The sequence below is a fragment of the Lissotriton helveticus genome, chromosome 5_1 (genome assembly GCF_964261635.1).
Source record: "Lissotriton helveticus chromosome 5_1, aLisHel1.1, whole genome shotgun sequence".
Taxonomy (NCBI): domain Eukaryota; kingdom Metazoa; phylum Chordata; class Amphibia; order Caudata; family Salamandridae; genus Lissotriton; species Lissotriton helveticus.
In genome coordinates this window covers 1,603,123,445-1,603,148,158 of record NC_136065.1, presented here as the reverse complement: position 1 = coordinate 1,603,148,158, position 24,714 = coordinate 1,603,123,445, and the positions used below count along the sequence as shown (strand labels likewise).

At 42.5% G+C, this 24,714-nt stretch overlaps 1 protein-coding gene across 2 annotated transcripts in view; it reads right to left on the bottom strand.

Annotated features, from left to right (window-relative positions):
• Nucleotides 1-24,714, bottom strand: part of LOC144753731 (cytosolic phospholipase A2 gamma-like) — a 928,534-nt gene that overhangs the window by 441,521 nt on the left and 462,299 nt on the right. The window lies entirely within an intron of this gene.

Here is a 24,714-nt window from a genome sequence, read left to right as displayed (position 1 = left end):
TACTACCCCAACATTCGCAGACCCTGATCCCGATATGGTGGAAGAATGGGCGGGGAACAGTCACGAATGCTCCATGAGAATGCTTAAAATTCTCGTGAAAGATGCCAACAAACGCTGTGAAAAACTGGCCGAAGAAATCGAGGCTATCACAAATCAATTGAAAAGTCTTTATGAGGATGAAAAAGACTTTGAAAGCGAAATGGCAAAATTCGATATAAAGTTGGAAAAACTTGAGAAAGAAATACGGGACAAAAAGGAAAGCAAGTTCCTCAGAGACCGTAACGACTATGAGCAGGGCCAGGTACTGACCTTTGCCAAGAGATATGATCATCTACGAACAACAATCACTACACGTGAAATTACACCACTTCCCCAAACAGAGGGAACCAGTGCAACAACAACTTTAAGGGATCCCGGTGACACAAGGGAACAAACCACTGCTCCAGCTGGGCCAAGTATACTAAAAGCACAAAATCCGGAGCTGATGAGCCCAAAAGACAAAATTTTAATGGAATACGCTATGGTGGCCCAGGGAAGATTAACAGGGCAAAACAAACCAATCGGAGGAACAAAAGGACAAGGTCAAGGCGGGAAAGGCGCCGGAAAAAGCAGCACAATGAATACCAGCAGCATATCGAGCCCAGTGGGATCAAGGACAAGGGGCCAGAGAAGAGGAAAATGATGGATTTGAATACAGTAATCAACCTATCGACTAGAGAGCTGACCACGGCTGAGAAAGAGGTATTGTCCCTAGGATTATCCTTTTGCCCCACCTCCACTTTTGACTATACCCAAAGTCGTATTGATCTATTTTACTTTACTCGTAAGCTGCGCTTAAAGAAATGGCATGCTACGAAACTTACCACTGAGACCCGTGAGTCGGTGCAAGTGCCCACCAGTATCACAGGCGCAGATGTGGAAATGCTGCATCTACTCCATGAACTGGAGGGAGACTTGGACACACTCGACAGTCCTATGCTGAATCTGATTTATGATGACATTGATATTGGTTTGAAATATAAAAGTAATTTTAGACCGAAATCTGTATTCTTGCCGCAAATTATGAACGAATCCATTGACATCTTTGAGAAAGCGATGATCAAAGAATTTGAAAGATTGTCCAGGTGTAACAATTATGTAAATTGTAATCTAACAAGTGTACAATTTAAAGCGATCAAATCTCTGAGTGATGATAAAAGTATTGTTATCAAAAGGTCCGACAAAGGGGGAAATATTGTGGTGCTACCTCGTGACCTATACATCAATGAAGGTCTATCACAACTGAGCGACTGCACTAAGTATGAGAAAAGCAGTAAGGCAACCTATCTAGACTGTGTTTCAAAATATACAGAACAACTTAACAAATGGAAGGAGAACGAGTTGATCAGTAGAGAGGAATTTAACTTTATCCTTAATAAACACCCTAAGATACCCGCACTCTACCTCCTACCAAAGGTCCACAAAAGCATGACTGACCCCCCGGGGAGGCCCATCGTATCATCTAGAGGTAGTTGTTGGGAAAACACCTCTAGATATGTAGATTTTTTCCTACAGCCATTGGTGCAAAATTTACCCTCGTACCTTAGGGACTCGGGCCACTTCCTACAAAGAATCAATGATATGTCCTGGAACCCCAACTGGCTATTCATGACCCTTGATGTGAATAGCCTTTACACCTGCATCCCCCAGCAACAAGGTATCGAAGCATGTAGATCTTTCTTTAGAGCACGGTCCATCTCCTACCTCCATCACACTGAGATGCTTCTTGATATGGCATATTTATGCCTTACCAAGAATTATTTTCTTTTTAATGACACAGTTTACCATCAGCTACTGGGCACCGCGATGGGGACTTGTTTTGCGCCCAGCTTCGCCTGTCTGTACTTAGGACTGTGGGAAGAGAGAGTGGTCTACCAATCCCAAGTATATCCCACTAAAATTGTATGTTGGCTCCGCTATATAGACGATATTTTTATTGTCTGGAGCGGAAGCCAACAAGAGGCATTGGATTTTGTCAAAGACCTTAATACTAATGACTTTAACCTGAGTTTTACATGTCACATTAATCCCACAATCATTGAATTCCTAGATGTAAGAGTTGAAAGTAAAGATAATAGTTTAACTACGACTCTATTTAGGAAAAGTACAGCGGGCAACAGCTTGTTGCATGCCTCTAGGTGTCACCCCACAAATCTGATTAACTCTATTCCAGTAGGAGAGTTTCTAAGAGCTAAAAGAAACTGCTCGAATGAAAATGATTACAACAGAGAAACAACCCTTATGAGCGAAAGGTTTAGAGAACGGGGTTATGGACGCAAATGCATAACTAGTGCCCTGGGTAAGGTAAATGAAAGAGAAAGAACCAGCTTACTTATTTCAAAAAAGAAAGAAAATCAACCATCCCCAAATGCAATGAGTAGATTTATCACTGACTACCATTGTGACTCTAAAGAAGTGAGGAAAGCACTTAACAAATACTGGAACATACTCAAGCTAGACAAAGACCTAGCTCCTGAAATCTCGGAACATCCCCAACTCACTTTCAGGAGACCTAAATCCCTCAAAGACCTTCTCTGCTCCACTCTTTTACCCAAGACTGTGAAGCAGAGAAACCCGGTGCAAGGTTTTTACATTTGTGGCAGGTGTAAAGCCTGTCGCAACAGTAAAAACACGAAAGAAATACAGCTGTCTAAAGACACAAACAAATTCAAAATCACCAAACATGTAACATGCCTGACTGACCATGTTGTATATGCCCTACAATGCCCCTGCCAGTTATGCTACATTGGCAGTTCCAAGCACCAGGCCAAGAAAAGAGTGCTTGAACACATGCGGGCGATAACAAATGGGGATAAACAGTATCCTATCGCGAGACACTTTGCGACACACCATAAAAGCAATGCAAATATGCTGTCTTCCTGTGTACTTGAGACAGTTCCCATGAGGGAAAGAGGGGGAGATCGTATTAAGGAGATGAGGAGACTCGAATCGAGACTGATTATTAAATACAGGACGACCCAACCGAACGGTCACAATTTACATGAGGAACTTAGTGTGCATCTGGGTTAGTCTGCGAGTTTGACTGTGTATATATACCTGCTGTTTTTTAACTAAGCACTTATTTTATCACTTTACCACATATAAAACAGTCACTGATTTCATGTTTTTAATTTCTGGTTTACAGAGTTTGTTGGTGATCATAATTGGGAATCTGTTCGACCTTTGGGAGCACCTGATCACATAAGACTGTTTGAATGGACCACCTGAATTGGGAATATGAGCAATTTATGCCCACTTGGGCTTTATTGAAAGAAAGTTGACCAAGAATTTGGACAGCTTTAAGTATGATGTGGTACTGTACTAACCTTCAACGATAAATGAAATGCCCACATGGGCCTTATTGGGTATTGATACATTTAAGGATGTACTACATATGCTTCAATCAATCGTACAAATAACTGTTGATATAATTTCACAAGTGAAATCTACATATTCCCTGCAATGTTAATTATCCATTTTCAGGTTAGAAAATAATTTTGGTTTAATTTAAATTGCATCCTGCGTGTTACTTTAACGTTTTTTGCAGCCTTTACTTTTGTTGCCTGACGAGGTCTGAAAGTAGCGAACTCAGCCCATAGATATACCAACAAGTCTGTCTTCCATGTATGTGAATAGAACAACATGTGACTGTATATAATGAGCACTTCGTGTTTGGTTTCTGTCTCGTGAAAAAGCAGGTTTCACCTGCGAAACGCGTCGAGAAAGCCATTAAATAAATACGCTTTGCATTTCCAAGTGGCCCGGATTTCTTTTCTTAAACTGGAGAAGGTTTTTGGCTGTATACATTGGGACTCGCTATCCCATCCGAGGCCCGCCTTTGAAAAGCGGCAGGGTTCTAAGCGACTCGTTTGGTTGGATATATATATATATATATATATATATATATATGCGCACTACTGTGCTTTCTCACTATCCCTCTCAAGCACTTATCACTTCACCATTTTGTGCACCTGTGTGTTGAAAAATATTCAGTTATGAAAACATTTTTGTACTTTATATTTTGATTCATTTTAATGTTGTGATGAAAATCTGTTTTAAATTGCTCTCCACTGTGTCATGACCTTGTTGTAGCACATTGGAGAGGGAAGCAACCCCCATTGCATGAAGCTTCAGAAGCGAAGGCAATGGGAACAAGTGAAACAGCAGTCAGAGGGGCCAAGCCTTCCCCCAGAGCGGTGTAGTGTCTCACTGAGTCAGCTTTGCCGAAACAGTGAGTGAAGAGGTAGGCAAAACTAGCAATTTGGGTGGGCACTAGGTAGCAACGGAACTCATGATATTTTACAAACGTCCCTCAGGCTACCCAGCAAGGTAGTCCTATTCAATGTAGCAGTTACTGGAAAGTCAGGCGAGTAATTGTGCAAGTAGTCCTGGGGGAGTTTGGCAGCTGTGGCACCCCCACCACCCCAAAGCACCAGAAACTCCACTCAGGGCTGCCCAGACCTGCTTACAGGCCAGACACAGTCCTCTGCCAAGAAGCGGGTACCATCAAAGCTGTCACTCTTGGCCGCTGCAGCTTTGCCAATGAGGTGAGAACAGTAGTCCTACGCAATGCAGCACCCCATAGGAACTATCCTAATGTTCTAGGGGGGACTTGTTGGAGCCGTTGCACTGCCACCACCACATTCACCCAAAAATCCATTCAAGGTGGCAATGAGCAGTCCACAGGATGGGCGCAGTTCTCCACTAGACAGCGGGTGCCATCATGGCCATCTCACTCTGTGGCTGAAGCATCTCTGAGTAGGCCCACAGTGGCAGGGGAAAAGTTTCAGAGAGGTAGCAGGCCCCCAAGAAGTGTGGGCCCCACTTGCCAAGGGAGTCCCCTGTGAGGGTGGGGTAGATCTAGGTGGCAGAAAGAAGTGGTAGGCCCCAGGAAGCATAGGAGCTCTGATATGAAGCTCTTCACCCATGCAGGTTTAATCCGCCCCACCCTCAGAAATAAATACCACAGTTCTTGCTAACACACTTTTACGATCTTCTATACCATCATTCTCTGAAGTATTCCATTATTCAGCGGATAACTTAGCTCACAGGTTTATTAGGAAAACTGTACTTCAAATACAAGCAAAACAAGATACTAAGTTTGTGTGGAAGAATATTTGTGCAATGGTTTTCAGCTATTTAGCACTCAAGACAACTAGCTAGATCACTGCCAACCTATAGAACAAAACTAAGAAAAACAGAAAGTCAACTTAGCCATTAAGAAAAGAGAGTTATGCAATGCAATTGAGCTCACTTTAGAAAATCTAGTTACGTGAGAGTGCAGATTTAAAGTTGAAGCATTATACATGTAAAACGTTGGGTTATTAGTTGTGCAGGATGTGAGGCCTTCACAAGTAATAGGTCCACAATTGTCTCCATTCTGTCCCCATATTCCCATAGTAGCACCTGATTTTCACAAGACAGTGAAGGAGATCAGTCCAAGGCCTACTCAGGAAAGGTGGTGTGAGCTTTTAATCGCCATTCTCTGGCATGCCTTAAAATCACTCACTAAATTATTGTCCAGGCAGTGATTTTTCATTAAAAAAAGGAAGAGGGCAATGATTATACACACACTAATAAATACAATGTATTAATTTACAAATATATACATCAGCAGATGAAAATACATTTGGTGACATTCTGAAAATAAATTTGACCCATAGTGGGTCCTGACCCGTAAAATCAGTGTACCCCTCCACCTAAACAAGATAGAATATCACACTATGGGGTATGCAATTTTAAACAAATCAGGCCTATTGGCTTTGTAAAAGAGTCATCGCAACAATAATATAAGGCATGCCCATTGGCTATGTCAGAGGTCACCACAACACTATACAACGCAAGCATACAGGCTTTGTCCGGGCCACAATATCAATATATAATACAAGGGGTCACCACACTAAAAGACCAATTACCACATTTAAAAAATTCACCACTATATCCCCACACTCAATAAGCATGATTCAATGCAGTCATCACTTTCCTAATTGGCTCATAAATATTGAAAGTGAAAAAGAGGAAAACGATATGCCTATTTATTAACTTGGCCTCTGCTTTTAATATAGTTTGTAGATCTGTATTATGGGAGATTATTGATAAACGGGTACTTCATAGGATATTACTTCTCATTCAATTGCAGACTGATACATGGATCAACATTTTTTCTTACAGAATTAAAACCATTTGTGGCCTCAAACGGGTTAATGTTTCGCCTCTGCCTTTATTTGTCCTATGCATGGCAGATTTGTATGAGAAGTTGGCTGATACTCCTGAGATTCCACCAAAATTGGACCGACAGACAATGCACTGCTTAATGTGTGACAGACAGACAATGCACTCCTTAATGTGTGCAGATGATGAAGTTGTAGTATATTAAAGCCCAATATCCTATTATTCTTCAAAGATTGCTCATCACATTGGATGCATACACTACGAAGAATAGAATGCCAGTTAACATTGAGAAAACCAATGTTTAAATAATTAGTCAAAAGAAAACACAAAGGTACCTAGGGAACTCCAGTATTGTTCAGTGCAATACTTATAGTAACCTCGTATTTTATTGATAACTTTCTTGTCTAAGGTGGTATCACTATTCTACCTTATTGGTTCTCTTGGGTGGTGTCACTATCCTCCCCTAGTTCTAAGGTACATTTGTTAGCATTTACTTGTTAAAATTATATAATTCTCTCTTTAGTCCTTATGTTAAAGTTAAATTAATATAAGGAGGTAGTTTAGCAAAAATCAACCTGCTAATTATGTATGCAATCAATCTAATTAAAGGACAACTGAGTTTAAGCTTTGATACTTCATTCTGCATTTCTTACTATAAGATATTTTTTTCTAGCACATGTCACAAAACAAACAAAACATTTCTTGTAATTCACTCTTGCCAGGCTGTCTACATTATCAGATACTGTAAATATGCTGTATTTTTTTCATATAAAAAAAATCCAGGATTATTCCTCCAGAATTGAGTGCTGAACCAGTCCAACTATATTACGGTCATAATTCCTAGTGCTTTTTGGGGCCTAGGAATATTATATTTTGGGCTCTTTAAATGTATTTACATTTATGCAATGGCAAGAGATCTTCAAATTCAACCCTAAAGCTCTAATTAATTCTATATTTTTGAATCATACGTTTTTTAAAGGGCTTCATTCTTACATTGTGGTGGCTACTCCAAATGCAAACATCGGGCTGTTTTGGGACAGAGCATTATTGTATCAAATTTATATTTAAAGACAGAATGGGACTTAGATAGACTCTGTATGTGGAAAATTGAACAAGATGAAGTTGAACTTAAGAGAGTCACTTAAAATATTAGGTTGACTCAAATTGGTTGTATGACAGTACCCCGCATATGTATTTAGCCCGCATTCCTTTACAACGCAGTCACAACCCTGACTGTGACATTACCACAAGTTACTTTACCACTCAAGTCATTACATGGACTTACTTTAGGGGGCGCTGTACTTTGGAATAGTATAAATTACTATCCCAATTCCAGTTTACCCAACAGTAGGGAAGGTGTTGGACTTAGAAATACAACACCAGTCCAACAACACGCCCCCTAAATCAAGTTGTTGTAACAACTTGGATGGTAAAGTAATGTATGATAACGTAGCAGTCGAGGTAGTGACTGCGTTGTAATGGCAGGTCATTGTTGTGGCTGCGGGGTAAAGGATATTTCCCCCTAAAATAACATTAAGAAGAGAAATAACTTAAAAAGGATAAGGAGACCTGAATTATGTGTGACATATATGTTATAACAGAAGGTGTTTATGCCATAGTCACCCCATCGAAGAGAGGTGCAGTTATGCTGAAATGGCTGACAACGATGGGTGTTCATCTATAATCAATGGGAATTTATAAAATGGCAAACCGACAAGAGATGCATTTCTCAGACATATTTTTACCTGTTGCTTAGACTATTTAAGTATTGATAGCTGGGCCTTTTGAAATAATCGGTACAGATTTTAAGTTGTTTGGCAAAATTTTAATTTTGACTATGGCTGCTGTTTTTTTAACTCTGTACACTGGGTTTCTGCTAATCAGGCCCCAGCGTATGTGCTCTGGCCCCTAAAATATGGTAAGATTGGCTAACTCCTAACTGATATCTTTAAAAGGGCTAAACCTCAATAGTATATGATGCAGAAATACACCGATGGCATGGAAAGTTAAATACCACCTGTGGACTGAAGCATTTACTGTGCCATCAACTTGTCTGACAGATATGATTTTGTTGATTATAGTGATTTCGGCCCATAATGTAAAAACATAGGTGCCTTTCACAAAACCATTATAAAATAAATACATTAAAATAAAAAAATAGTCAAAGTACAACAAAATAGAATTTGTGATAGATCTAAAATATGTGTTAAAAAATATTCGCACTTGGCATATCTAGCACCTATAAACTCCTATTGTGTGGTAGGCTGCTAAGCTCCCTCGAGTTTTGTCCAATATTCCACCTTTTCCTCAAATAAAAAATGAGTTGTTTTTGTTTTATAGCTGATGAAGTCATTTAACAGAAAACATATTTGGTTCATTGGATTTTTAAGCTGCTCTTTGCGTATAATCATTGCCATTTTATTGGATCTGACAGTATTGTAAAATTTACAGGACAGCATAAATTGTTCCATAGCCTCTCTCTCACCACACAGGCAGATGTTGTAATCTGCAGGGTTTCTTCCATTCTTGGTGGTGTTTATAAGCAGGCAACCACCCCTCACTAATGTGAAAAGTCTTCTTTTTCTGTAGGTTGTCAGCAGGACAGGATATTGTTTGGGTACTTTATGAGAGGTCGAACCAGTCTTCATTGCCCTTGATGTGTAAGTTTCTTAAAATGTCTATTTTTGGGTTTAGCCTAAGGCTAACACATTGCTTATTAACAGTGGTATTTCTCCTTTTCAGTGACAGGAAATTCATATCCAAAGTCATAAACAAAACCCGGCTCTTAGCTTTCTTTTCCCATTTCAAAGCATATGGTGATTTTGTATGCACCGACTATGTAGGCATAGAAATGTGTTATTTCCAAGCCTGATCGACTAGATTTGAATCTTGAGACCTGGCCATTTTAGCCCATACACAATAGGGACCATCTGGACTCAACAGAAGAGTAGCCAATGTCTGATTCTAATGGCACAATGGAAAAGGTTTATGACAATTGGAGTAGCAATTTCCAAAATGTTCTCCTGTAGCTTCCCACACAATGTTTGCACTTGTCCATCCCCCCCTCCCCCCGGATCTAATAAATACAGCAGATGGCTTCACACTTTTTCCAGAAAGACTTTATCAATAAAATTGGAAAACTGGTGCCTGTCTTTATGTGCCAACCGCAGTATAGCGTTTGCAGTTGCTTCTTTTTCGCCAATTGATGTTTGCATATTATATTTTAATTTACACTTTAATTACCTGTTCATTGTTACCCCTAGATACTTAAAAGAAGCAACTTCCTCCAGTCTTACTAGTTTTATGATTCATGCTTGGCCATGAAGGTCATTATCTTAGTTTTCCCTGTGTGTTTGCTAAATTATTTGCTTAACAATAGTTCTCCAGGACTGCCTGCATACCTTTGGGAGTATTTTTCTATCAAGATGGACTCATCAGCATAAAGCCATGGTGGAGTCTAAAAAAACATTTATTGATGGAATGTCATCAGTGGCTTTACACATTTTCTGCTACAGGTTGCTTCTATAGAGGGAAAACAAGAGTGAAGCCAACAGGCAACCTTGCTTGGCCCCTCTAGTGGTAGATGTCTTTTTTTTTCTATGGTGCCCTCTTTTGATTAAATAGAATCTGGAAGGATGCTCCAGTGTGGAAACCTGGATTCTTGAAACAACTGGATTCAAGACAATAGATCAATCCCAAGATTACTCAATTTGTCCTAAATATGTTTTCTTGAGACCATATTGAAAGCAGATGAGAAATCTAAAATTGCCACAAATAGAGGTATATTTGTTGGTGTACTAGATTTGGGAATTATATAGAGGAAGGTAATCGCCTGATTTATTGTAGATAGTCCGTCTTGAAAGCTTCCTTGCACATGTAAAATTATGTTTCTTCTGGTGACCCACTCACCCTGAGCCTTCTGGATCAATTTAGAAGTAATACTGAGAAAACATGGATTCAAGCCTACAACTATAGCCTGGCTCCTGCAGTGTAAACCTTCAGTCAGACCCCTCAACATAACCCTGTTTGACAGGGAAAAACACCCTTTCAAATGTGAATAAATCACTCTGATGTAGGTCTTATAGCCTAAAAGGTAGGGTGCATGGTATTTAAAAGTATGACATATATAAATTTGACATTACCAAGTTTCTGCAGTGACAAAGAACCAAAAGGTATTTAGTCTGGCCTATAAGGAAATCCACAGTACAGATGTGAATATTAATTTTGCTGTCTCAGATTTGGGACAACCAGAAAAAGAGTTCAACCACTATTTTCAACAATTTTTAAAGCCCAATTCATGGGTAAAGTTTGGAGTTTTAATAAGTATTAGGAAAAGTAACTTAAAGAAATTTCTCCTGTAGCTGCTCGGCCATTGCTTGACTTTAATGAGGTGTAAGAAACACTGCCAGAGCAGGAAAAGTGACACAGGAGTGAGGATGTGCTTTCCTTCCACTTGCAGAAAGACCATATAAAGTGTGCAGAGGAATTTAATTAACTTGAAAGGGGACCTGCCATTTCATAAATAAACGTAAGGTGAGACCTGGAGTAGGTAACCATGTGGTTCCCTAGACATGGTGGCACCAAACCCCGTAGAGGTGAGCGACCCCAAGAACCTCTGTTAACTGACCACAGGGTGGGGACTGCTCATTTCCCTGGCCACACCTTTGACTGCGATACAAAAGGGGATGATGGACGGAGCGTTTGAGCAAATCAAACACTCACCCCCAGTCAACTGATCTGGGTTTAATCCATCACCATTCTTTAGCCCACTCAGCCACCCCATTTCAGACATGGCTATATGCAAATCAGTCTGACCCTGTGCCTCATGGGAACAGTCCAGCCCGAACTGCCAAGCCATGTCTTCCATGGACCGGAAACAAGCATCCTGGGACCGGTTTCGGATTCATAATCCTCATCAGCCAGGCTATCTTGAATCCAGTGGCCAAGTGAGCAAGGGACTCACGTCTGAGCATACCCTGCCACACTTAGGGCGAACAAAGCGATACAAAAGGGGATGATGGACGGAGCGTTTGAGCAAATCAAACACTCACCCCCAGTCAACTGATCTGGGTTTAATCCATCACCATTCTTTAGCCCACTCAGCCACCCCATTTCAGACATGGCTATATGCAAATCAGTCTGACCCTGTGCCTCATGGGAACAGTCCAGCCCGAACTGCCAAGCCATGTCTTCCATGGACCGGAAACAAGCATCCTGGGACCGGTTTTGGATTCATAATCCTCATCAGCCAGGCTATCTTGAATCCAGTGGCCAAGTGAACAAGGGACTCACGTCTGAACATACCCTGCCACACTTAGGGCGAACAAAGCGATACAAAAGGGGATGATGGACGGAGCGTTTGAGCAAATCAAACACTCACCCCCAGTCAACTGATCTGGGTTTAATCCATCACCATTCTTTAGCCCACTCAGCCAGCCCATTTCAGACATGGCTATATGCAAATCAGTCTGACCCTGTGCCTCATGGGAACAGTCCAGCCCGAACTGCCAAGCCATGTCTTCAGAACCTTTGACTGGGCACACAGGCTCTGCCTATGTGAGGGAGAGTCACCATATTTTGAATTTTGGGAGTAAGGTGCACTGTGGGATTGTTTTCAGTGAGCAAACAGTAACTGCTGTAAAAGTGGGTAGGGTTTTTTCTGGGAACTTTAGCCCCATTTATTGGCAGGAGCCACCCCAACCTGCTAGCTGGTGCCAACCATAAATGTTGCAACCCAGGGCACCCTCCTCAACACATTTTCCTGGGCTGTAGTATACTGTAAGGAGGACTGAGCCTGCAGTTTAAGAACTGTCAGGAGACCTGTTGGGCTGAACCTGCTCCCATTTGTTCTGAGGACAAAGAAGTAGACCCCAAGGGTTAACTGGCTGACTTTCTGTGTGGCTACAGGACACAAAAAAGTATCAGGAGACCTTTTTAATAGCCACTAGTAACTGTACCCATCTGGTGGTTTTTGGTCAAGTGAGTTGTGACTCCCAAGTGCTGTTTCGGAGGTCCTGGAACCTTTGGCCCTGCCTATTGGACTTCTCCTAACAACTCTGAAAGATAAATGTTTGGATTTCAAGACCTCCGGAGTACTGCGATCAACCATCCAAGATAATCTACACATTTTGAAACTTCAATTGATTGAAGAAATAGGTTTCTCCAGCTTAGAGTTTCTCTGTAGCAACACATCTGTTTCAGCGGGTCCACAGCGAGAATATATCTGGGCTTGCAGAACTCAACATTGGACTCAGCCTGCAGCCTTGTTACAGTGGAGAATTCTGAGCTCCATAAAAGAGACTTAGGGCCTGATTACGAGCTTAGCTGTCTAAGAGTGGGCAGCCAAGCCACAGCCCCACTCCCGCACTGCCAAACTTGTTTGCACACCACCCACCAGATTACAAATTAAATCAAGGTGTGGCGTGCAGTGCTTTGGCAGTCCCACTGCTCTGCCGGTTAGAAAGGCATCGCAGTAGGAGCAACAAAGCATGTTCCTGCACAACATGGCCTGTGAAGTCCATGCCGTGCAGGAACTGTGGGTGCATGCAGACAGGGGGGCACACCACTTGACCCCCTGCATCTGTTCCCTGGTCCAGAGGCAAGTGTCATCACGCCACAGTTTTGTGGAGGGCTCACCGCGATAAAAACTGTGGCTGTGAGGAAAATCAAAATATGTGACATGGTGCTGCTGTGGCACTGCCTGCATATTGCTGGGCCAGACTGCAGTGCCTCCACCAAGGGATTATAGATCCCTGGCAGTTGTGGTGGTGACCTTACCGCCATAGCACCGCGGCAATGGTCTTCCGCTCGCCATATTATGATCTCACCACTGGGCCAGTGTGGTGTTTCTGATGGCGGGGAAATATTTTTTCATAGGTGTCGATTTAGGTGTACCTACTATGAATACTTTCCCATTGCTGCAGTCCAGACCATTTGTACCCAGTCCAGTCAATGGGAAAATAATGTAAAACATTCTTACCTGAATTTTGGCAATAACATAGTTGTTTTCTTTGGTGTCAAGATGCTGTTGTGAAGGGGGGCCCTGGAGGAAAGGATCCAAGTGGGAGACTGCAGCAAGGAAGAGCATGAACATGCACTCCAAGTCCTTCCATTCAGCCGATTCAAAGCAGGCGGTCTTCCTGCAATGGGCAGTTCGATAGAAAGTCAACTCGTAATTTTGACGGGTGAATTTATCTATACCGCCCACTGACCGCTGTTTCCCCCTACTGTCATTGTGGTGGTCTAGGAATGGCTGGTGACATTGGCACTACTCCGGAGGTCTTACCTTCAACACCATTGTAATTTTTCATGTGGACTGCCAAGAGTGCTGTTGCGAATTTGACACGGCTTCAACGGCAGTTCCCTTACTGCCAAATACATAATCAGGCCCTAATCCCAAGGTAAAATCTCCAACAACCTTGTTGGTGTATACAACACACGCTTTATCATGATTGGCTTGAAAATGCGGCTTAGTCCGGTCTACAGTAAGCATAGACTGTCATTGGCAATTGGTTAATTTGGCACTCTTTTTCCTAATATCTTCTCAAACTCATATCTCAATTCACTCAATTAGATTTCTGTCATTTTGGTGTCACTTTGATTATTCAATTATCCTCTAGTCATCATAAATTGGAGGGAGATTTTTATTGTGTTTTTTTATGTACTTTTGTAATTGTTGTGGTACTTTTAAATGCTCTACTCATCTTCATTTAAGCTAGGTCTGCCTGCACAGTACCAGGAATAGAGCCCAGGTGTCAACTACTGAAACATTTGAATGTCCTACACCAATGGTTTATCTTTATTGGAAGAATTACATTACAACAAATTGGTGATTATAATTAATTAAACTAGCACTAGCCAAGCCCTTGATCCAGATAGATTATCAAATATTTCTTTAACATCATATCCACTGACATTGACCCACGTCTTTTTACTGGTATTTAGATATATAGTGCAAACTAGGATTATCCCTTCATATTGACAAAAGTAAATAATTAAAGCAAAATTTAGGAGTGGGGAACTAAACCCATCCCAGCTCATATTAGATTATAGCTTTATTAGATTAACTCACCAAAATGTTTAGTGAGGTAATACTGCAAGATTTAATTACTGGACCCCAAAGCATCCAACATCAAAGAAAACCAACTTGGCAATTCAGATGTGTGTAATATCTGTGCTGCGTTTGATACAGTGGATTATCCTACCTCTATGAAATAAACTAGAGTCCCTACAAATCTCTAAATACTTTTTGGCTTATTGATGTGGCTTATACAAAAAGAAATACTAAGTTCCTAATAAAAGACAGAAGATCCCTCTCTAATAACATTATTATTTCTAACGGTCTAAAATAGTATTTTGTCAGTGTGCCTATCAGATTTAATAAGGATCCTTGAATTGGCATGTGGTCATCTTCCAATAGCAAGTGCTGGACACATAAATGTGCTTTGGTGTGCTTAGAATTTTGGTATTTTACATTGTGCCCTCATTGGCCTTCAATGGCAAACTGACACCTTGAGGATACATTTAAATTACATTAATTTACAGTTAATACTGGTATACTAACAAAATAAAAATATGTAGTTAAATTGGGACCTATTATTGGTAGCTAAACAATGCTAAATTAACAAGGGAAATGTCTTACACATTTTCTGGGCTCGTATTTATGGGCAGCTTGGCCTACAACTTTATCAGAGTAATGTATTTTCTAAAACTTAATCTCAATGTACTTTGGACAGGGCAAGTTTCTGAGCTTCTTGACAGAAGATAGCAATACCTAAGAGAATAATAGAGGGGGCATTTGAGCAAATAAAACACTCACCCCCAGTCAACTGATCTGGATTTCATCCATCATCATTCTTTAGCTCACTCCAACACCCCAGTTCAGACATGGCCATATGCAAAACAGTCTGACCCTGTGCCTCATGGGAACAGTCAAGCCTGAACTGCCAAGCCATGTATTCCCATGACCCGAAACAAGCACCCTGGGACTGGTTTGTGGCTAATCAGCCAGGCTAGCTTGAATCCGGTGGCAAAGTGAGCAAGGGATCAACGTCTGGGCATACCCTGCCAACTTAGGGCGAACAAAGTGATACCAAAGGGGAAAATGGACAGAGCGTTTAAGCAAATCAAACACTTACCCCCAGTCAACTGATCTGGGTTTAATCCATCATCATTCTTTAGCTCACTCCACCACCCCAGTTCAGACATGGCCATATGCAAATCAGTCTGACCCTGTGCCTCATGGGAACAGTCCAGCCCGAACTGCCAAGCCATGTCTTCAGTGGAACAGAAACAAGCATCCTGGGACCGGTTTCTTGCTAATCAGCCGTCATCAGCCAGGCTATCTTGAATCCAGTGGCAACGTGAGCAAGGGACCCACGTCTGGGCATAACCTGCCAACTTAGGGCAAACAAAGCGTTACCAAAGGGGATAATGGATGGAGCTTTTGAGCAAATCAAACACTCACCCCCCAGTCAACTGATCTGGGTGGAATCCATCATCATTCTTTAGCTCACTCCACCACCCTAGTTCAGACATAGCCATATGCAAATCAGTCTGACCCTGTGCCTCATGGGAACAGTCCAGCCCGAACTGCCAAGCCAGGAAACTGCCGCTAAAATGGAGATAATGGGCTTGCTAATATGTGTTACAGCATTCCAATAGAAGCCCAGGTTAGATGTGCAGGACATCTAACCTGGGCTTCTATTGGAATTCTATAATGCATATTAGCAAGCCCATTATCGCCGTTTTAGTGGCAGTTTCCTGCTGCTAAAACGGCGATAATTTTAACAAGGTTCTTGCTAATATGCCCCAATGTTTTTAGCATTTAATATCGCGGTTACCAGTAGGTAGTTATAGTTAGGACCTAGTTTCCATAGGAAGAGCATTTTTTGATTTGCCTATAACTTCCGTGCAGTTTGACAAATATTCATGAAAGTTTTGGAACGAATGGGTCAGTCATATCAGCTGCTGTCTTGAAAATTTCGTGATGATTTGACAAGTGGGGGCCGAGAGAAAGGGATGTCCCAAAATGCTTTTTCCCCATGTTAAGTTCCATAGGAAATTTTTGATGTGGCTACAGCCTGAACTGCAGAACAGAATTACACCAAATATGGCAGAAAGGTAGCTCTTGGTCTAGAAAGCACTCTTTTTGTTAAATGGTGTAAATTAATTCAGTAGTTCCTGAGAAAGTTAAAGATTTCTCAGATACATAACTTTGGCAGCGGTGGATCAGCAAACTCTCCTGAGATCTGTTTGGCTGCCAAAACTTCAAAGTAGGAAGTGTTGGCAGCCATCTCGTGACTCAGTTGAACTGACTCACATGCAGAAATGTGAAAAAAAAGAGAAGGGGACAGGGTAGAAACACCTTGAACACCTATGCCTGTTTAGCGGGTTCCATAGGGAACGCCAGGGCAAAAATAAGCATTGTTTTAAACCTTTTCTACAGGATTTGCGGTGGATCCCTGAATCCGGATTAAAAAAACGAAGCACGGACTCCCGTGCTTCTTTTAATTTAGGCCCCCGGGTGGGTCAGGTCCCGGGTGCAATAGAAAATGTAAATGTTGTGGCCAACGCAGGCCCCAGCAGCCTGCCAGGTCCCCAGAGGCAAATTGTTTAAAATGCAGAGAGCCATGTGACCCCCAGCAGCCCCAGGGCTATTTTTAATAATAATGCATTGGGGGCTCCAGCCCCCTCAAACAGCCTGAGGACTGCCACCTCCCCAGTTCTAAATGTGTGAAATGTGGGGGGGGGGGCACATGGCCACCCCTGCAGCCCCAGGGACCGCCACCTCCCAGGGGCTATTTGTAAATAAGATGCATGTGGGCCACACACCTCTTCTACCCCAGGGACGGCCATTTCCCCATGGCTATTTTCAGATGGGAGACGGCCGCAGCCGTAAATGGCCATGGAGACCTCCACCCCCCAGGGCCAGCTCCAGCAATGTCCTGGAGTGGGCTGCTTGTCACCCCTCCCTTGAAATAAAAAAAAGATATGACCGTTGCCCGGAGGATGGGCTCCTCAAGACCGAAATCGGCCTTGGGAGTGCGGCCGCATAGCCCCCCTCCCGTTTCATTAACATTACAACACAACAGAAATGGCTCAGGTCCGGAGGGTTGGGGTCCCCAAGGACTGCTGAGTTCTGATAGCAGACCACGCCCCCATTCTCCACCACTCTGCAAACAGACCTCCTGACACACTACTAGTAAGGGGATGAAGTCCCGTTGGCTATTGAGGGTCCTGGGGGGCCAACTACCCCTCCTTTTATCTCCAGTAACTTCCACAGAGCAGGATTGCTGAGAAGTTGTCAGATGCCATGCTTCCTTTCTCCACCACTCTGCAAACGTGCCTTTAGATGCATTACTAGTTGGGGGATAAAGTCCCCTTGGCTCCAGAGAGACCTTTTGGGTCAAGAAGCCCTCTTGTACCTACTGTAAGTCCTAAGCAGCAGAATTCCTGAGAGCTGTTCAGATGCTCAACCCCCTTTTTACTCCACTCTGCAAACATGACTGCTAGTTAAAAAAACCTTAGAGATACACAAAAAATACAAAGGTTACAAAGACGTTGTAGCAATAAAATAGAACAAGGACGTTATAGTTAGCAAATAGTTTAAAAAAAACCTTAGACAAAAAACAAAGTTTACAGGGATGTTGTAGCTAGAATTAAATTTCATTCATATGAAACCAGTGAACTTCAGCAGTTATAGTTACCTGAGCTAACTATAATGTATGCCCCCACAATGCATTACTTATGACCCCACAGATTACATAACTTATGACATGGTCAGTGACATCACTGACAACATCAGTGATGACATCTCAAATGACATTGCTGATGGCATTACTGATGACATCATCCATAGAAACACTGATACACCCCCTCTCTGACAAACCCATACAACCACACACATACAGAGACCCATAGAAGTACTCACACATACCCTCACTCATCCATAAAGCCACCCACACATCCAATTATTCACTCATACAGCTAGTCGCAAAATCACACACTCACCCATACAGTTACTCAGACTTTCATTTATTTACCTATACAGCCACTCACATAAGTACTCACCCGCCCATACAGTCTCTCAACACAGCCACTCACTCACCCATACAACCACTCACACAACCACTTACATACCCATTCACACATCTCTACAACAAATACCACCCCCACTCACTCAACCATACAGTCACTCACACAGATACTCAATCTCCAATACAGCCACTTATACGAACTCACTTAACCAAACACACACTCAAACACACACTCACTCACCCATATAGCCACTAACACACCCCATCACTCACTCAAACAGCCACTCAGTCACCCACACAGCCACTCACATATCCACTAACTCACCCATACAACTACTTATATACCCAGATACCGACCCATAGAACCACATGCACCCTCAGTTAGACCCCCCACAACCGCTCACACACCCAATCACACACCAACACCACTACTCACATACCCTAATATATGCATTATCACTCATTTTGAAGTATATAAAGTATATTACTATCTTTGCAGTAGTTACGATGTATCTTAAAAAAAACACTAATACTCACTAAATGTTTTTAGTATTTTTGGGTGAATATATCTGCAGTTATAGTTAGGATTTCCAGAGATAGGAATGCCTCAGGTTTTTGCTCATTAATAACTTTGCACCATACTGCTGAATCTCCCCCAAACATTCATGGCCCAGCCCTTTGTCTACAATGGCGGACATTGGAAAGTTTGCAAGGGGGTGCAAAGAAAAGAGGCTTCCAAAACACCTTTTATCCCCAAAGTACTTGACATAGAGTGTATACTTATGTGTAGTGGCCAAACACCCAGTCAGATTTACTGAAAAAGTGGCAGGATTATACATTATTGTGTACAGATGAACCATGTGGGTACTACAGGTAAGTAGAATAAGCTTTTTCTAAGTAAGAGGGCATTTTAACTTAGTGATATCTGTTTCTACTGTAGTTTTATAAACATTTTAGAATTTCATGGTATTTCACAAAATGACAGCAGTACGTAGCGATGACAAGCCCTTATTTGATTTGCTAATGACTGTCTTTAAAAAAGTTAAAGGCAGCTATGTTGTTTTAAGCACACCTTGGCTACGTTCTACGTTACACCCTTAAATATAGGTAAGTATTAGGTTTTATATTTTTTCCCTACTTATTACCAATTTTCTAATGTGATAATAGGAACAGAAAATTATTTATAAGTTATATGCTATTCCACTCTATGCTAATCCACTCTACGCTACTTCACTCTATGCCATTCCACTATACGCTTATCTACTATATGCCAGTCCACTCTGGGCCAGTCCAATCTACACCACTCCTGTCTATGCCACTCTCTGTTGTACGATACAGCTCAACTTTACTTCAGTCTGTACTGTTCCACTCTTAGCCAGTCCACTGTACCTCAGTCCATAATATACTTGTCCACTGTAAGCCATGCCACTGTACACCATTCCACTCTATTCTATTCCCTGGATTCCCTACAATTCACTTAGGAACATTTACAAAGGGTATCTCAGTCCTGGGGCCCATAATAGGGTCTCATTGTCCTTGGAGTTGCTGTGCAGGCACTTGGCATTTGTCCTGGCTCGAGTCAGGAAATTAGTGTCTTAGAATTTCAATTGCCAATTTGAACCCCAAGAAGGCTACTGAGATCCCTTGACCCAAGCAGAAGATATTGCTTGGTCCATTCCCAAGTTATCTATTCCCCCAATAAAAAAAATGGTCCTCCCTTACAATACACATCTATGCTCTAACACTGAACCAGGGTCTGCTTGCCTGCAATGGCAGAACAGCATCTGACAGGCAAGGCAGACATACTTTCAACCGTCACCCTGGTACTAGCCTCCTTAAATACATACTCGTGGGTGTGCAGGTTTGGCCTTATTTAATCGACACGGCAGTGCTCTCAAGACAAGATGGTGACCACAATGCACTCACCAGTGATATAGCTCTCCCCTTCTGTAGTATAGCAACCTGCTCCATTGGACATTTTGACAGGAGGCTGAGGCCTACTAATAATATGTATAGAGTAAACAAGTGTCACATGGTCCACTACCAGGATCTGGTGTGGGAAGTCTACAAAACTGTAGTTGAACCATTGGAAGACCTTATAGCCCTGACCAGAAGTGATGATTCTAGTGAGAATCAGGAGGAGATTGGTGTAATGCATGTAAGAATGCTTGATGAGCTCTGTACGCTCTTCCATATGGAAACCAACAAGTCTATCTGGAAGCAGTCCCTTCCAACATAGTTTAATCCCTCTTGCAGGCAGGCTGATTTGATGCAAGCCATCGAGCAACGTGACAGAAAGGAAATTGCAACCCAGAGGAATGCATACAACAGGGCCATTCTTCTGGTGAAAAGGAAGTGGGAGGCTTGGAAGTGGGAAGGACTTTTAGATGCTGTGAGAAAGGGAGATCAGTTATCCTTTTGGAATCTGGTGTCAATGGGTTTTCTAGAGGATTTGTGCATGGTGGAGACAAATGTCCCAGCTGCCAATAGGGTCCCACATTTCTCTTGTTTATACTCCGTAATTGGAGTTGTACTTTGTGTTAGTGGACCTTTGTTGAGCATTTGATTTGGTGCCAAAACCCATGCTTTGGCAGGTGCTGCCCGACATGGGTGTCGCTAAATATTTATTGGCCAACATTATAAGGCTCCATCAGCACAACTATGCCCAGTAAGGTGTGGACAACTAGGTGAGCTTACAAATTCCTTCCCTATCACAAGAGGGGCAAGACGAGGTAGCATTGTAGCTCTCACCATTTAAAAAATCTATGTCAATGATTTGGCCGACCATTTGAACAGTTGTGAGGGAGAGCCCACAAGTATGGCTGGCATCAGGGTTCCTGCCCTGACGTTTGTAGATGACACTTTACTTATATCCAAGTAACATATAGGGTTGCAGAGGATGTTAGACAGTGTTGATACCTTTTTTACTAATAGGGGACTGGAAATCAATGTCAAAGACAAAATGCATGGTTCTCAATCCCTGCCACACCACCAGACCCAAACCACATCTCAAAGACTGCTTATTGGAGCTTGTGCATACCTTTGAGTATTTAGGATTGATCCTTACAGAACAGTTAGATTTGTGACAACTCATCTATAGGTGCAGGCTAAAATATGAGCAACACACTGTGGGGGGGGCGGGGTTTGAATAAAACGCAACTTAGCTTCCAATTCAACCCAATTTCACCAGCATTGAAATTGTATAAACAGAATGCCATGGGGGCAGCCCTTCGTGGTGTAGAGCTTTGGGGTCATAAGGATGCAGCAGATCTTACAATAGGTAACATAGATTGCTGTGGTTTACTTGTTAGCCCTCTTTTACTGCCCCTCAGATTCGATATGGGCCTCTGACCCATCTCAGAAGGGAAACAGCTGAGACCAGTCCTATATTGGAGGAGTCTCAGGGCAACAGTTGAGGTACATACATACCACCAGAGGTCGGAAGAGATTTTGGGTCTGCCTGGCTCTGGAAAAACCCCTTGGATAAAGCACATTAGAGAGACAATAGAAAAACCAGGCAATGGGATTTTGTGGGAGGAGCTGACAACAGCTGGGTCTTTTAGTAAGACTTCCATCAAAGCCAACTATGACCAGCACATAATGATTTTAATGCAGTCACAACCCTCCTTTGTTCCTCTGGTCCTTTTGGTGAAGGGTGAGTTTACGATGGATCTGTTCCTGAATAATATTGAACCCGAAGCTGCGCGGAAGCTCTACTTCCAGTTTTGTTATGGTAGCCTCCCCATGCTCTCCTTCATTTCAGGTAAGGGTCCGACAGATGAGCAGGACAGGCTGTCGCGTCCTTCCTGTGTTGATATTAAGGAAACAGTGGAGCATGCACTGTTCTTCTGTCCTGCCTGTATGAAGGGGAGAAAAAATGGATATCGGAATGTAGGGGTTAGGAAACATGCAGAGGCTTTACGCATGTTGAGATACAACACAAGACAAGGTATTGTCTTTGCTGTCTCCCACTATTTGCTAAGGATGGAGAGGACCAGGAGTATTATGTGCCAGCTTAATGCAAGCCCTGACATAACAGAAACACGGGGTGTTGTCACTGATCCTGACTCCCTTCATGCATCAGCACTCTTGCTATAATTTTATGTTAAAAAATGTTATACAATGTTTTTATTTTTGCATTTTTGTCTTGTAGCAGAAATAATGATTTACTGGCTATTGCACTGTAAGCTACTACAGTATACCGCCCTCCAACGTACGCCACTCTATACTACACCACACCCAATCTACACTACTCCACTATATGCTATTGTACTCTACCCCATTCCACGTCCCACCACTCTTCTCCACTTCCTTCTATACTATTCTACTGTATCACATTCCACTATATTCTATTCCACTCTAGACCACTCCACTCTACGCCACTCTAATCTACACTGCTCCACAGTTTGCATCCTTCTACTGTACCTCACTCAACTATATGATGTGCCACTCAATGCCACTCCACACTATGATATTCCACTGTACGCCACTACTGTCTACCTCACTAAATTGTGCGCCCCTCTACTCTATGCCACTCCAATCTAAACTGCTCCACTCTATGCTATTACACTGTACACTATTTTAATCTACACCATTCCACTATACAACATTCCAATGAACGATATTCCACTTTACACCTCTCCTTTCTAAGTCACTCCACTCTATGCCACTCCACTATTCCCAACTCCACTCCACCATATGCTATTCTTTTTATGCCACTCCACTCTACACCACTTGACTGCATGCTATTCCATTAAATGCCACTTCAGTCTGTCACTCTACTTACCAACACAGTAGGCTATTTCACTTCATTGTACCCCACTTCACTCTATGCCACCCCATGCTACATCACTTTACTCTACCTATTCTGCTGTAAGTCACTCCAGCAATGCCACTCCACTCTACCATACTGTATTATACTCTACTTCATGCCACTTCACTGTACACCGTTGTAAACCACTCTGTGCCACTCTGCTCTGCTGCACTCAACAATACTTTACAAAACTCTACAACATGCCAGTCCAATCTCACTGTACGATATACCACTCATCTACAGCTCTTTTCTGTAAAAGTCCACTCTAATAGTCCACTCCAATCAATGCCACACCAGTCTACGCCGCTCCACTGTACGCTACTCTAATCTAGGCTATTATACTGTACACTATTACACTGTATGTAACTTCACTCTATGCCACTTCACTCTGCTCTGTTCCACTGTACCTCACTCCACTATATGCTATTTCACTCTACACCACACTGCCACACCGCACTTTATACTATTCTACTGTACGTCATTGCAGTTTACCGCACTCCACTGTACAGCACTCCACTCTATCCATTCCTTTCTATGCTACTCCACTATACACTATTACACATTACCCTACTTCACTACACAGCACTCCACTGTACGCTATTCTAATCTACATCACTCAACTATTTGTTGCTTCATTCTACCCTACTTCACTCTATGCCACTCTATCCCACTCCAATCTATGCTACTACACTTCACACTTTTCCACACTTTTCCACTCTACCCAACTCGACTTAACACCCACCCCTCTATTCTGTGTTAATCCACTCCACGCCACTCCACTGTAACTCACTCCGCTATATGATACGCCACTCCACTCTATGCTATTCTGCTGTATGGCACTACTGTTATCCTCACTCCACTGTACACCACTCCTCTCTGCGCCACTCCAATCTATTCACCATATGCCATTAGAGTCTACCTCACTCCACTGTACTCCACTCCTCTCTATGTCACTCCAATCTACACCGCTCCACAGTATACAGTGGGCTACTCCAGGATATTGCACAACTCCAATCTACTCTACGTCATGCCACTCTTCGTCACTCTTCGTCACTCTTCTGTGTGATATTCCACTGTATGCAACTCCATTCTACATCACTCCACTGTACTCTACATTACTCCAGTGCACGCTATTCCACTTTACAGGACTCCACTACGTCACTCCACTCCACTGTACTCCAACCCACCATATGGTATTTAACTCTATTCTACTCCACTCTACATCACTCTACTGTACACCACTCCACTCTACCACACTCCACTCTACACCTTTGTACTCTATATCACTCTACTGTACGCTATTCCATTGTATGCCACTCCACTGTATGCCATGCCACTCTACACCACTCCAATGTATGCAAACACACTCAACTATACACCACTACACTCTACTCACTTCTACTCTATATGACTTCACGCAATGCCACTCGACTGTACGTTATTCCAAGGTATGTCACTCCACTCTACGCCACTCCACTCTATGCCACTCCACTGTACCTCACTCCACTGTACACTATTACACTCTATGTCACTCAACTCTCCCCCACTTCACATCCCTCCACTCTACCCCACTTCACTCTACTCTACACCACTTCACTGTACGCTATTTTACTGTATGCCACTTCCATTCCACTCCACTTTGCCATACTATAC